The sequence below is a fragment of the Aethalodelphis obliquidens genome, unplaced genomic scaffold (genome assembly GCF_003676395.1).
Source record: "Aethalodelphis obliquidens isolate GAN/ISIS:26980383/991018 unplaced genomic scaffold, ASM367639v1 scaffold16, whole genome shotgun sequence".
NCBI classification, from domain to species: Eukaryota; Metazoa; Chordata; class Mammalia; order Artiodactyla; family Delphinidae; genus Aethalodelphis; species Aethalodelphis obliquidens.
This window is the reverse complement of record NW_020837960.1, coordinates 27263300-27278170: the sequence shown is the minus strand read 5'-3', so window position 1 is coordinate 27278170 and position 14871 is coordinate 27263300.

The window sequence follows — 14871 nt, the reverse complement described above, 5'->3', positions numbered from 1 at the left end:
CCAAGATGAAAAATACTGCTCTCGCCTCACTCGAAACCACTCCAACCTCCTTCTAGCAAGACTTCCTATGCACTCAAGTCTGTAACGCTAGAGATCTTCCAACTCCCCTGCCCTGGGGTTTCCGTAAGTAACCTCCCAGGTCAATTATAAGAACAATAGCATCTTTTTCCAGGCTTACTCCCTGCTCCAGGTGCAGGATGTAGTGTGAGACTGTTCGTGGCCACCACACTGCCCTCCGGAAGCACAGAGGTGGGCGTGCTCTGGAGCTTCTCCAGCAGGGGTGACAAAGGCACTAATGTCTAGTCAATCTCTAGCCTCACGGGTACCGAGCAGCACCAACACAGCTTCCTGGTTCAGCAGCTTTCCTGTCTGCAGCAGAGGCAGTGTGGCCCGGGCAGCAACTACCTGCCCAGGCCAGTTCTGCAGCATGGCTCTGGGAGCTGGACCTGGACGCCCTGCCTGGAGCCTCCTTCTCCAGCCACCATCCTGTAACCCAGTGGTTCTCAGAGGGAGATTACTGGACCAGCAGTATCATCAGTAACTGGGAACTAGTTATACATGCAAATTCTTGGGCCCCACCCCAGACCTGCTGAATCAGAAGCTCTGGCAGTGTGGCCCAGTAATCTTGGCTTTAACAAGCCTTTCTGGTGACTCTGACGCATGTAAAGTTTAAGAACCTGTGCTACAAGCCAAGAGCCTACAGTCAATCCACTTTGGCTGAAACCAACTAGAGTGGAGTCTGTTGTCTGCAACTTAACCCAGACTGAATCACAGTTCCTGCTCTCATGTTGTCCATAAGGAACACAATCAATTATGACAAAACAGCAGGATGTTCTGGAGAAGAACAAAATACCCTCACTTCACCCAGTCAAAAATGGTGATCTCCCAACTTCTTTTATTATATAGTCTTCTCAAAATGTTTGAACATCTACCCTCAATAGTTACACTTATTCCTAAATTTTATAAAAACTCTATTAATATATCATAAAACACATATGAACAGGACCTTAGCAGATGAGATTTTTAAATGAACATAAAACAAAACTTCTAATGTGTTCATCCTGCACCCCTATGGGTGACACTTTCAGTGATCACTGGTCTAGAATGTAGGAAAACCTTCCAGCAGAAGTAATAGCAGAATCAAAGAAACTTAAAAGATGGTGAATGATGCATTTGTGGAAATGTAAGTAGACAACAGTGACTGTAAAGAAGGAGGGGGTAACCAGAGCTGATGATGATGATGACGACAATAAATAATATTATTGAGCAAATAACATTGTCATTTAGCTCTGAAAGCAACCCTATGAAGTAGAATTATTACCTCCGTTTTTTAGGTTGGGAAATGGAGGCTCAAACGTCTCCTGTCTAGTAAGAGGCAGAGCTGGGTTTTAAAACCATAGTCTGAGTCTTTCTACTGGCAGTTTCTGGCTTGGGCTACTGTGTGGTTGGTAGAGCCATTGGTTGGGGCGGAGAATTCCAGAGGGAAGATGATAAGTTTTGTTTTGATGTCTGAGGTACCCATGAGATATCCCAGTGGAACTATCCAATACACAACCTAATATATGACAAAGATGCTGAAACAACTGAACATCCATATGTAAAAAAAAAAAAAAAGCACTTTGATTCATACCTCATACCATATATAAAAATTAACTTAACATGGGCATAAACCTAAATGTAAAACCTAAATCTATGTTTTGAAGAAAACATAGGAGAAAATTTTGGTGACAAGATTCCTCAAAGATTTCTTAGATATGACACCAAAAGCACATTCCATAAAAGAAAACATTGATAAATTGGATTTCATCAAAATTTTAAATTCTGCTCTTTGAATGACACTACTGAGAGAATGAAAATAAAAATCACAGACTGCAGAAAATATTTGCAAAGTATGTATCTGTACCTGTATCCAGAATACATAATGAACTCTCAAAACTCAATAGGAAGAAAACAAACAACACAATTTAAAAATAGGCAAAAGATTTGAGTGGACACATCATTTAAAAGGAGATACATGATGGGGACTTCACTGGTGGTCCGGTGGGTAAGACTCCGTGCTCCCAGTGCAGGGGGCCCAGGTTCGATCCCTGGTCAGGGAACTAGATCCCGCACACATGCCACAACTAAGAGTCCACATGCCGCAACGAAGATCCCACATGCTGCAACTAAGACCCGGAGCAGCCAAAATAAATAGGTAAATAAATAATTTTAAAAAGGAGATATATGAATGGCAGCGATCGATGCTCAACATCATTAGGGAAATGCAAATTAATATCATAATGATATACCACTACATACCTATTAGAAAGGCTAAAATCAAAAAGACCAACTATACTAAGTATTGGCAAAGATGGAGAGAAACTGGAACTCTCATATGCTGCTGTTGACAATGCGAAATGGTATAGCCATTTTGGAAAAAGTTTGGCAGTTTTTAAAAAGTTAAACGCACCTTCCATATAAGCCAACCAGGCCACTTCTACGTATCTTCCCAAAAGAAGGAAAAGCATGTGTTCATACAAAGACTTGTGCATAAATGTTTACAGCAGCTCTATTCAGAGTCTCAAAAAATTATAAACAAAAAAATTGATTAAACCAGGTGAAAAAAGGAGATAAAACCATTATGGTTGACGATAATAACTTCGTATCGTCAAGAATCAACTAAAATCAAGATCATGTTCTTGAAACCCCCGTTCTAGGATACTCCAGCATTAAGAAATTAAACCCTTATAGGAAAAAAATAGGGAAATTTATCATCAGCAGAAAAGTTATAATTATTTTCATATTTTTAAAATAAAATAACATGGATAAGGCAGTAAGTAAAGACAATGGGGTACTTCATCACTTTATATTCCTATTAATAAATGAAAACTTATTTTTTATTAGAAAGAAACTGTAAACAAACTTTAACATGTCCTTTCACAGGTAAATGGATAAACTGTGGTGTGTCCATCCCAAGGAATACTACTGAGTCATGAAAAAGGGATGAACTATTGATACACACAACGACCTGGATGAATGTCCAAATCATTATACATAGTGAAAGAAGTTACACAAAAAAGAGTGCATACCATATGATTCCATTTCTATAAAACTCTAGAAATGGCAAATTAATCTATAGTGACAGAAAGAAGATTGAGTGGTGGCCTGGAAGTGAGGGAAGCAGGAGGGGCAGAGAGATTACAAACGAGCTGGAGGAAACTTTGAAGATGACAGATATGTTCATTATCCTGATCGTGGTGATGTTTTCATGAGTGAAGATAGATGTCAAATTTTATCATACTGTCCATTTAAAGTATATATAGTTATTGTATGCTAATTATCCCTCGATTAAGCTGTTAAAAAGGAAAAGTAAATTAAAACAAAAAGTCCCTCACTTTACATGGTGATTTTTTTAAAAAAAAAGGTTATTCACAATAACCTTTGTGAATTGACTGATTAAAAATCACAGTGCAGCTATGATTAAACTGTGGATTGGTCTGCTAGGGCTCCCATAAGAAAGCATCACAGACCTGGTGGCTTAAACAGCAGAAATGTATTGTCTTACAGTCTGGAGGCTAGAAGTCCAAGGTCAAGGCGTCAGCAGGGTTGGTTTTTTCTGAGGCCTCTCCCCTTGGCTTGTAGATGCCACCTTCTTCCTTGTCCTCACAGGGTCTTCTCTCTGCACATGTGCATGTCTGTGTCTTAGTCACTTCTTCTCATGAGGACATGAGTCATATGTGATTACAGCCCATCCTAATGGTCTCATTTTAATTTAATCACCTCTTTAAACACTCTGTCTCCAAATACAGTCATGTTCTGAGGTTCTGGGGGTCAGGGCTTCAACATATGAATTGGGGAATAAGACACAATTCAGCCCATGATAAACCACGTTTCCATTTATATTACAACACTTACCGCACAGTTCCTTTCGACGTGGCCTCCTTTCTTTTAGGGTGCTCTGGTTACATGGTTTGCATGATTCATAGAAGAGAGGTTTTCTTGAATTAGCAATTCTACTAAACTACCAAAAGCTGTACCTGAGCCTCTAAAAAAACCCCAGACAGACAAGAGATAAACAGGCAGGAGGAAATGTGATCTTTGGGGAGGTGGGTTGGTGGGGGAGACAGGGTTGGAGACATAAAGGAAGGCCTGGCAGTTATCCCTTCCAGTGACATCCAGTAGGAATGAGAAGAGAGACAGGATCACAAAGTTGGTTTCCCTTTATCTCAGGTCCTGGCTTACCATCAGTCTGCCTGGATGGACCTACATGAGGTTTCTGTCTCGTCTGGTCTGAGGCCTATTAGTCCTGGGTAACTGGAGAGACACCGCCTCCTCCAAAGGAAAATCGTGACTTTACGACTTGAACAAACGGCCACATTTCCAGGCAAAGCGCCTTCCTGGCCGCGAGGCCAAACTGGCAGCTGCTGCGTTTGTGAGCCCCCCTTTCTGTAGATGCCAAGGGCAGGAAATTCAAGCCAGAAATTCAGGCAGGTGGGGAGATCAGGTGTGGTGTGAAGCAGGATACCCAGAGGAAAACCACCTGCTGAGTGAGGCCCAAGCGTGGGCCTTTGAAAAGCCCTGGCTCACTAGTTCACACACTGAACTGTGTTTTTGTTCAGATGAGCTAATAAAGTTCGATTTAGAATCTGCATGGGGTTCTAGATTTCGAAGCATTTTTACTGGACCTGTGATGAAAATGTCCCCTTCGGTGTGAGACCCTTGGACTTGTATGTGGAATCGGGGAGCAAATATCTTACCTTGGGCTGGAGTTGAATTACCTGTAAACTGATAACGTGAGTGAGAGATAAACATTCTTTTGGCTGTCAGATATGCACCCCTACCTTGTACTACACCCAAAAGAATCATAGTCCCTTTCCCAGAGATGTTTATTTTTGTTTTGTTTTCTTTTGCGGTACGCGGGCCTCTCACTGCTGTGGCCTCTCCCGTCGCGGAGCACAGGCTCCGGACGCACAGGCTCAGCAGCCATGGCTCACGGGCCCAGCCGCTCCGCGGCACGTGGGATCTTCCCGGACCGGGGCACGAACCCGTGTCCCCCGCATCGGCAGGCGGACTCTCAACCACTGCACCACCAGGGAAGCCCCAGAGATGTTTTTAAAAGAAAAGGTAAATTACTTCATTTAGTTACATGTTTGACAACCCTCCCATACATTATTCCAACGCTGAGGTGGAAACAGGAGGATCCGAGGACCCAGCTGTGTTGCCAATTTGGGGGATTCATTTTGCCCTCTCCAGACCTCCTTTCTTCACAGGGAACTGCTGGTGATTCTTTGGTTTCTACCTAAACCCTCACAGAGTAAATTAAGAGGCAGGAAGACCTTAATACGGTATTTGAGCTGGACTTAAGATCAAGTGGGCAACTAGAGAATTATGATTATTAAACATTATGATTTTATTGATAATTATTATGGTGACCATTTATTATCTGCTATGTGTCACGCACTGTTCTAGAATATAATTATAGAATTTAATTCTCACCATAGCAAGAAGTAGATAATAATATTCACCATTTTTACATCAACAAAAGGTTTAAGGAAATTCCTTGCCCAGGGACACAGAAATCTTAAGCAGCAAAGCTGAATTCAGCCCTAGATTCGTCTGATTTCAAAGCCCACCTCTTGCTTCTCCACCACCTCTCACTTTTCCAAAAAAAGGCCTTAAAATATATTTTGGATTGTGTTTGAGTGTTGTTATTTGGTGAGCTATCTTTGTATGTCTATTTAGAATGTAAGCTCCTTAATACGAAAAGACTAGGTCTTTTTCTGGCTTTGTTTAGCAGAATACACATTTGTGTCTTTAAAATGTGACTTAAAGGTCTGCATCTGACTCGATTATTGTACCAACATTAGGCTCCTGGTTTTGACAATGGACTGTTGTTATATAAAATTGTATTGTCGGGGAAGCTGAATGAAGTGTACGTGGGACTTCTCTGTACTATTTTGCAACTTTTTATGAGTCTTTAGTTCAAAATAAAAGTATTTTTTTAAATGTTACTTGATAATGATAATAACGGGCACTGTGGTATACAGAACAAACAGAACCTGGGTGCCAGGTTCTAACGCTGCTCTTCAATGACTGCTCTGTGTGGCTTTGTGTAAGTCCTATGTCCACCTGAGGCCTGGCAAAGTCCAGATGGTGTCCGAGGCCCATCTGAGCCTTGAGTTATAATTTCTGTTGTTAAAAAAATACATTCTACAGGAGTTATTAAGTGACCATGCTGGGATTTGAACTTTTGATGGCTGGGTACCAACCTATATTCTTTCTTCTATAAAACACTGGAATAGCAGTTTCTGTGACCGCAGAGATGATTTGTACTTGTTCTGATTAATTGCGGCTAGCTGCTAATAACTGCTAATTGCTAATAATTGTGCAAATAATTGCTAATTAGTAAACTGTTAAAGTAGCATTTTGGAATTCCCAGGACCTTCTGACTGTAAAAAAAAAAAAAGAAAGAAATTTTAAATCTTGGCTAGGAAAAAAGAAAAAACAACATTCTAGACTTCCACTTTTGGATGCCAGAGTATATATACATCTAACTTGCTCCCTCCCAAAACACACTAAAACTATAGTAAAGAGATGTTTTAAAGACATATCCACAAGGACAGGCAGGACAGGAGAAGAGACAACAGCAAGGAAATTACAGAAGCTGGGAGGCGGATGAGTGAGCGATGAAGGATCGACAGGCCTGGAGCTGGCAGCAGATAAAGCTAAGGACGAACGCATTTCACACTCCAGAACCTTCACGAAGCCCAGGAACCAACAGCACCAGGTGCCTCTGGAGACGGGGACGCAAAGAGGGTGGCTAAAGGCCTGGGTGAAAACCCTGGAGACACAGATCTCTAGACTGCTTTCCCCACTCTGCACCACTGGGAGACAGCTCTTCCCCATCCGACCAGAGTGCAAAGATTTCACGCTCTTAAGAGTGCAAGATAGAAGCGTGTGGGCTGGGAAGTTGAAAGTATCATGCGAAAACCAAGAAGGGTAACTGACTGTACACACAACGAACGCTGAGTGCTGAGACCCCCCTCCGTCCTCCCCCAGCTTAGCTCCCAGAACACGGGCAGGCAGGTCTAAAGCTTCCAGGCAGGAGGCTAAAATTCTGCTATGGAGAATCTGACCAGCCCAGGAAAAACAGGCCCAAGATACTGAAGTTAGGGAATGCTCAACAAACGGTCCACCCAGCCGGCTTGCCCCACAGGGAAGCTCACACTCAACAAATCCTGCCTGGAGCTCAGAGCTTCCAGTTAGCTTTTTGGTTCTAACTCTATCATGAAGACAGATAGAAAACAAACAAGAGGAAAAAAAGCAACTGGGAGTTTATGCAGGGAGAAGAAAACTTTCCCCCAAATAATTAATATCCTCAGAGAGTTGACAGAGGAGATATGCAAAAGGAACAGAGTGCTATTAAAAGAAGAGACATGTAGAGAACAACAGCAGAAAGAGCTCTGGGAATTAAAAACATGAGTGCACAGATGACATTAAATAGAGAGGCTGGAAAAAAAAGCTGGTGGGAAGTAGCCCAGAAACCAGAGCAAAAAGACAGAAAATGCTAGAGAAAAGAAAAATAGAGGATGAGTCCTGTGAGTGTGATGTTTAAATAACAGAAAAAGTCTCAGAAAGAGAGACAAGAGAAACAGAAAAGAGGAAATCGTTAACAAAACTATTCAAGAAGTTCTCCCGGAACAGAAGTACAGGAGATTCCAGAATGAAAGTGTCTACCAAGTACCCAACACAATGGATGAACACAGACCAAGGAACATCGCTGGGAAATTTCTAAACACTGGAGACCACTGGGATCAAACAAGATCCTACGGGTTTCCATAAAGATAAAATAGGCCAAATACAAGGATCAGGAAACACACTGACCTCGGGCTTTTAAAAGGAAAAAGACAATGGACAGAGGGTCCAGTTCTAGGTAAGACGCCAAACGGATCCTCCACCCAGACTCTCCTGTGGATTGCCCTTATAAAACCTGGACAGAATGACACAGCAGCTGTTAGAGGAATCTGAAAAGTAAACAGTAACAGGCAGACTGACAAAGAAGACTAGAATCCAAAGTACCACTAAACCAACAGTGTGAGCATCATTCTTTCCTCTGGAATATCCAGCTTTGACTCAAGGCAGTGTGACAGTCATGGCACCAATAGCCTGGAGTGCCAGAAAATGGAATATCATTCAGCAATAAAAAGGAACAAATTCTTGATTCATGCAATAGAATGGATGACTCAGATGCATTTTGCTAAATGAAATAAGCCCGATGCAAAAGACTATTACATGGTTCCCTTTATTGCACATCCTGGAAAAGGCCACACTATAGGGACAGAAAACAGTTCAGAGATCACTAGGCGACAAGGTACAGGGAGGGACTGACCATAAAGAGGAAGCATGAAGGCATTTTGTGATAGAATTATTCTGCATCGTAACTGTAGTGGTAGATACATAACTCTATGCATTGGTCAAAATCCATAGACCTGTATGTACACCACAAAGAGTGAAATTTGCTACGTGTAAATTTAAAAAAAAAAAACAAAAAAAACCAGGATGTGGGAGTGACCCCACAAAAATTGAAGCCGTAACAAATTAACTTAAGTGTCACCAATGAATAACATAACCACACGGAAAGGGGTGAAAGAAAAGAACTTTTGGAGCTTTGAAAACGGTATTTAACAGGATACTGTCAGGTTTAAGACAAAAAGCACTCTATACAAATATAATACCTACTGCAGGCAGTAAATCTGCTTTTCAGAGGGGATGGGCTAGCACTTCTCAAATTACTTTATGTGCACACTAGGGTTGAACAACACAGTAAATACCATGTAGATCATGAGAGCCAGGTTTCTCATGGTCAGAGAAAGAAGTTACAAATAGGGAAAGGGGGGAAGGTTGGAATGAACTTTGTGGTGCTGGGTTAGAATCAGAGGTATCATATGAACTCATGCGATTTAAGTTGTGATTTAAGTATGTATACAGATTGATAAAGAAGGAAAGAAATATGTGTATATACATGGGTCATTAGACATACATACATTTCCTAGCCCCGGCTCCTGTGAAGACCTAGAAGCAATGACACCACAATAACAGTGAGCACACCTAGTGCCTGGATGTTGGTCTCTAGAGACGATGATTTATTAAAGGGAACCAGGGGTCCTTGGAGAAGTGGTAGATCCAGCTGGGAAAGCGAACATAAATGAACCTGGAGTATCTTGTGAGGTCAGAAGGTAAGAAAGTGTTCAAAAAAGGATGGAGGGACAGGACTGAAATAACACAGAAACCAACCTGAAAGTGTTCCCAATGGCCAAAACTGGAACAATTCAAAATATAATATAAATGACGGTATAATTAGATGAGCGCCCATAGGATAAAATAAATACCCACGAGTCCATACTAATGTATATACATACATACACAGGGGGAGAAGAGGCAGCTCTTCCTTACAGAAGAATTCCAATTAACAAATGTAGAAGAAATGAGGAGAATATAAAATCACCATTAGAAAACCACAGTAGTAACTGATACAGGCAAGAGTCACCAATGAATGCTACAATTAGTGAACAAAAGCTTGAAGAGAAACGGGATATTTGCATAATCTAACAGTATCTCCCCCCGAGATATTTATTAACTAAAAAAGGAAAAATAGTAACTTTACCCAGTCTCTTAGGCAAATGAGGAAGGTAAACACCACCAGTAATAAGAATTATCAACATCATGAATCCCTTGACATGATACACTGAGGGCACGTTCCTTCTGTCGTATCCTTGCTAAGAATTCATCATGAGAAATCAACAGACAAACCAACCCGAACGGAGGTTCCGTTATGTTCTACAAAATAACGGACTGGTATTCTTCAATAGTGACAAATTCATGAAAATGATCAGGTAAAGACTGAGGAACTGTCACAGATTGGGAAAAACTAAGCAGAAGTAACATCTAAATGTAACGTGGGATCCTGGATTGGATCCTGGGACAGAAAAGGGGCATCAGTGGAAAAACTGATGAACTCCAAATAAACCTACAGTTAATAGTATTAAACCAAAGTTAATGTCTTGGTTTTGATAATTGTACTATGATTATGTAAGATGTAAACATTAGGGAAAGCTGGTTGAGGGATATATGAAAATCCTCTTACTATTTTCACTTTTCCGTGAGTCTAAAATTATTGCAAAATAAAAGGTGGTGTTGTTTTTTTTAAGTACGTACTATGTTAAAGCGTCACTTTACGTCCTAAGCTGACCTGGCCCAGCTAACCGCTGAGGTTTATCAGTAATGACGTAGACTCATAAACCACGCCAGAGCTCAGCCCTAACAGACGTGTGAGTCGGTGTCCAGCCAGCTGCCTGGCTGGTCCTCTTGCCCATTTTTCTATTATACATCAGCCATAGGCTTGGCTACAATTCCCAGGTCTTGGACTTTGCTGGACCAGAAGAAGGAAGAGGAAGGGGAAGCGAAGAGCCTCTGGGATGGAAGGTGCCTTCTGTGCTCTTTTAAGCTGCTTTTAGCTCCGGCTCTGTGGCGCTCAAATCTCTAAGGAAGCTACCCTTTCACCACGTCCAAAAGATTACAGAATGATAGAGGGTAGGTTGGACCTGTTCATGCCCTCAGAATTTAAAAAAACATCTCTATGTTTACAGATCTGAGTTTCCATTTCACGTTTGTGGGGAAATAACTAAGCAGCCTTGCCAGGTGGTAGCAAGACGCTTCATGTTCACAAGCTCCTCCATGTAGAAGAGCAGGTTAAGTCCTGAAAGCCTTTCTTAAGAGCACTGTGTCCTTCCAGTTGCCTGGGAGGGGTTTATGTTTGCAGCCCTCAGATTTACTTCCACTGAACAGGAGTGTTTCAAAGCGAAGCCTATGCTCCTCCTCTGAGCTGGTGTCTGTCCTCTCAAGCATATTCTCCCCAGCAAATCAGTGTTCTCTACACTGGAAGTGCACTGAGAGAGACCCCATCTGCAAATACTGTAAGGATCTCCCCAGCAGTTTCACAGCCACCACCCCATGCACTTTGAAGTCGGGCAAATTCAGAAGGGCCTTGTATGGAGGAAATGTCCATGGCTTGGGGCCAATGCTTCATCACTCCAAGTCTTCAGGCAAACTCCTGGCATGCTCCTGAGGGAGCCTGTTGATGTGGAGCCTCCAAGCCAGGACGCTTCAGATCCTTTGGGTTTTGTCTATCACTTGTCCTGTCTCTTGCTGATTACTGTTGACTGTTGAGAGGAGGCAGCTTCAGACATTACACAGTTACCCTTGTCTTTTAGAACCTTTCCTAACATTGAATGACTCGGTCCATACACAAGGCCGACATTCAGGATTTTTTTCACTGTTTTCCATTTTCTTTTAATGATCTCTTGTTTGTAATGTATATTCGTAAACCCCTCATGGACATGACATAGGCTTAAAAATGTTTGTAAATTACCTGGGGCTCCGCGTGAGCAGAGCAAGCACACTGCAAACCAAGGTGCTTGTGGCCAAGACCCTGACCCTGGTCACTGGTGGTGAGCAGAGATTTCTCAGGAGAGCACAGCTTTGCTGTAACCACGGAGAGAGCATCTGCACCTCCCACAAAGAACAAGGAGATTCTAAAGCTGATGCTTGGTACACGGTTTCCAGAATCCACATAGCGGGAAGTTGACACAATTATGTGGAAGGTTTGGGCACAAATCTACTTATCTACATAATTTTTAAAAAATCAAAGATTGGTTCAGAAATTTGAAAAAGGGTTACCTTGTTTAGTCGCTTACTATGTGTCGAGCACACACATTGCCTCATTGAATTCCGAGAGCCACTCCACAATGTAGATGTTATGGTTCCCAGATCACAAACAAGGAAACGGAGGCAATGACAGGTAAAGGAACTTGTCCGAAGTCACACAGCTAAGTAGGGGCAACGGTGGGACTCAAACCTGGGTCTCTGACTGCAGAACTCTTAACCACCAAGCTAAACTCTTCGGGTAACCACCTCAGATGCAGGGGCCCCAGGTTCACTCCTTGGTTAGGAAACTAAGATCCCACGAGCCACGAGGTGCAGCCACAAAAAAAAAAACACCAAGAATCACAGTCTCTTCAGTACACCAATAGCACTAATATGCGTCATGCATCGTAGACACGGTGACAGAATTTAAAAAAACAAAAACAAACAAACAACTGTGGAGAAATGAGTGTGCTCCTCTCATCAGAGGTACGACCCTTCCGCTCACAACACCCCCATCCGGGGAGCTGGCCTGTGAGCCCCAGGCCAACCTCAGAACACTCCCACTGTGGTCGGGTCCCTGCATGGCCTGACCCCACGCCTTAAGAATCCACACAACTGGAAGCCAATGGCAGCTGTCTGCTGACGGGGCTCAGGAAGCGGCCCTCAACCAGGGGCGATGTGGCCCCCAGGGGACATTTGGCAACGTCGGGAGGTAGTTTTGATTGTCACAACTGGGTGTCTGCTGGGGGGTGGGCACTACAGGGTGCAGCCAGGAGGAGAGTAATCATCCCACAGAGCACAGGGCGGGTCCCCACTCCCTCACCCCCGTCCAGCCCTAAATGACAATGGTCTTGAGGTAGAGAAGCCCGCGCTAAAGGAGCAGCAATGCTCCGAGCTGTCGTCCAGCTGGGCAAGGACGAAGGGTCACTGCTACCTCGGTCAGGAAGCTGGGTCAGACAACGGCTCACTGGGAGGGTGGGAGGGGCATGTGCCACTCACTCTGGGGCTCCTCCCATCCGGCTAATGAGCGCATTTACAGACTGTCTGAACCCACAGCTACCTCTCCCCCATAAACAACATGCTGGCAAGCTGTTCCAAATTCAAAATACTGTCCGGATGAGCTGAGCAAACGATTTGCCAGGTGACTCTCCGCCGTGCGGCGGCGTATCTCAGGGGGACCCATGGGAGAGAGAGGTGTGGCATCAATAAGGCTGCAGGGGCCTTGGCAGGCGACGCCAGAGAAGAACATTACCGTCAGAGGAGGAGAGGAGGCCCTGAGGCCTGGTCAGGAGGCCTGGTCCCTAACTATGTGAGCAGGCCAGGAGATCACGTTCTGCAAGAGGGGAGGCAGGTGAAGGGGGAGCTATAACCGGATACGGCTGCAAACACGGCTCCACTGAAGGAACTAAAACAAGACGTATGTTACACTCACTTCTTGTGAAGTTTAAGGTCAGAGTTCTGCCAGGGAGGAACCAGCCTGGGGAGTCAGACAGACCTGGCTTTGAGTTCCAACCTTGAAATGCTCTTGCCATGTGGCTGCGGCCAGGAAACAATCTCTCTGAGCCTCCTGGGTCTCTCATCTGCGAGCAGGACTAATTATCAGCCACCTCGCAGGGTCCTCCGGAGGAGCAAGGTGTGACGTGGGGAACAGAGCACGTGGTGGCGCTGGGTGCAGAGCACAGGCGGAGTGCCCTGCCCACCCCACCTGCTCCCTGCACTGGCACATGGGAAGGAGACTGGTTTTCCCTGAGTGTGGCTGGGAGGAGGGACCCTGCGAGGGGCTGAGTCAGAGCCCAACGGTGGCTTCTTCTTTTTTTTATATATACATATTCATTCATTTATTTTTGCCTGCGTCGGGTCTTAGTTGCAACATGTGGGATCTTTCATTGCGGCGTGTGGGCTCTTCGTTGAGGTGCGTGGGCTTAATTGCCCCAGCATGTGGGATCTTAGTTCCCCAACCAGCGATCGAACCGGTGACCCCTGCATTGCGAGACGGCTTCTTAACCACTGGACCACGAGGGAAGTCCCAAGGCTTTTTATTAAATGGAATTTACCTTGATGAATCATTCCATGCAAGACATCCAGATAAGCAAGCGTGCCTCAAACAAGTATTTTTGAATCTAGGACCCAGAAAATGACTCCCAGAGATACACTTACTGTGTACCCAGAAGAAGATTTAGCCCCAAGCTAATGAAATGAAACTTCAGGACTCTCACTTCCCGGCCCCTTGTGGGGGCCCAGGCAGGAGGCGCAGCCGCACATTCATGGTCATTTGCTTCTGTAAACTTGGCAGTGGTACGATAGTATGACCTTAATTTCCTAAGATCACTGCCTCTTTCTCCTCTGACTTCTCTTTGGCCATATTTCTCCTCCTTTTGGGTGACTGTGGAGTGGCCACGGACATTCTGGGTCTGGCAAAGAGGAATCTGAGCTAAACATACCTTTACTTTGGCTTAAGACAGATTTATAAATTTACAAACTATATTTATAGTTAAGTTACTGAAGGCTGTTCTGGAGTAGGGAAGGTTTCCAGGAATGTTCCTATGGCCCACTGTGCCGACTCCCCGGCATGGAGATGGGAAGGCTCCGATCCAGAGGTCGTATCACAATACGAGTGTGTCCTGCAGGGTTTGGCAACAGCAATATTGTGGTTGGGGAGGAGAAACAAGATGAGGAATAGAGCCAGAAGAGACCAGCCCGAAGCTAGTCAGGAGAAGAGTATTCCGATCATCAAACCTGTACAATTGTAGGCACACATAAAACTGATTAAGTGCTCAAGAAAGTTCTCTCCCTTCAAGAACACGAGACCGTCAAACAAGATGCACCCCAAAATGCAGGCTAAAAGGATTTAGAGGTTTGCCAAGCAAGTAGTAAGTATTCTTCTGAATTCTGTGATACTTTGATACCTAGTTTTCTCTGTAATTTTCTATTCTCTTCAAAAGGGTTCCCAAATTGTAAAAGCTTCAGGCCTTACAAAACCTGGATCCACCCCTTTAGGTCACACATTTTTATCTTTTCCAAGAGAGTAAAGTGGGGCAAAGGTGAAGAGGAAGACAACTAAACTCCCTATCTACATTTCCTGAAATAATTACATTTCAGTGATACAGTGAACCTAGAAAGTTGGACATTCTTTGGGTGTTTGTTCTTTCCGAAGAGAGTTGAATAAAACATGAATATAAGGGTCCAGAC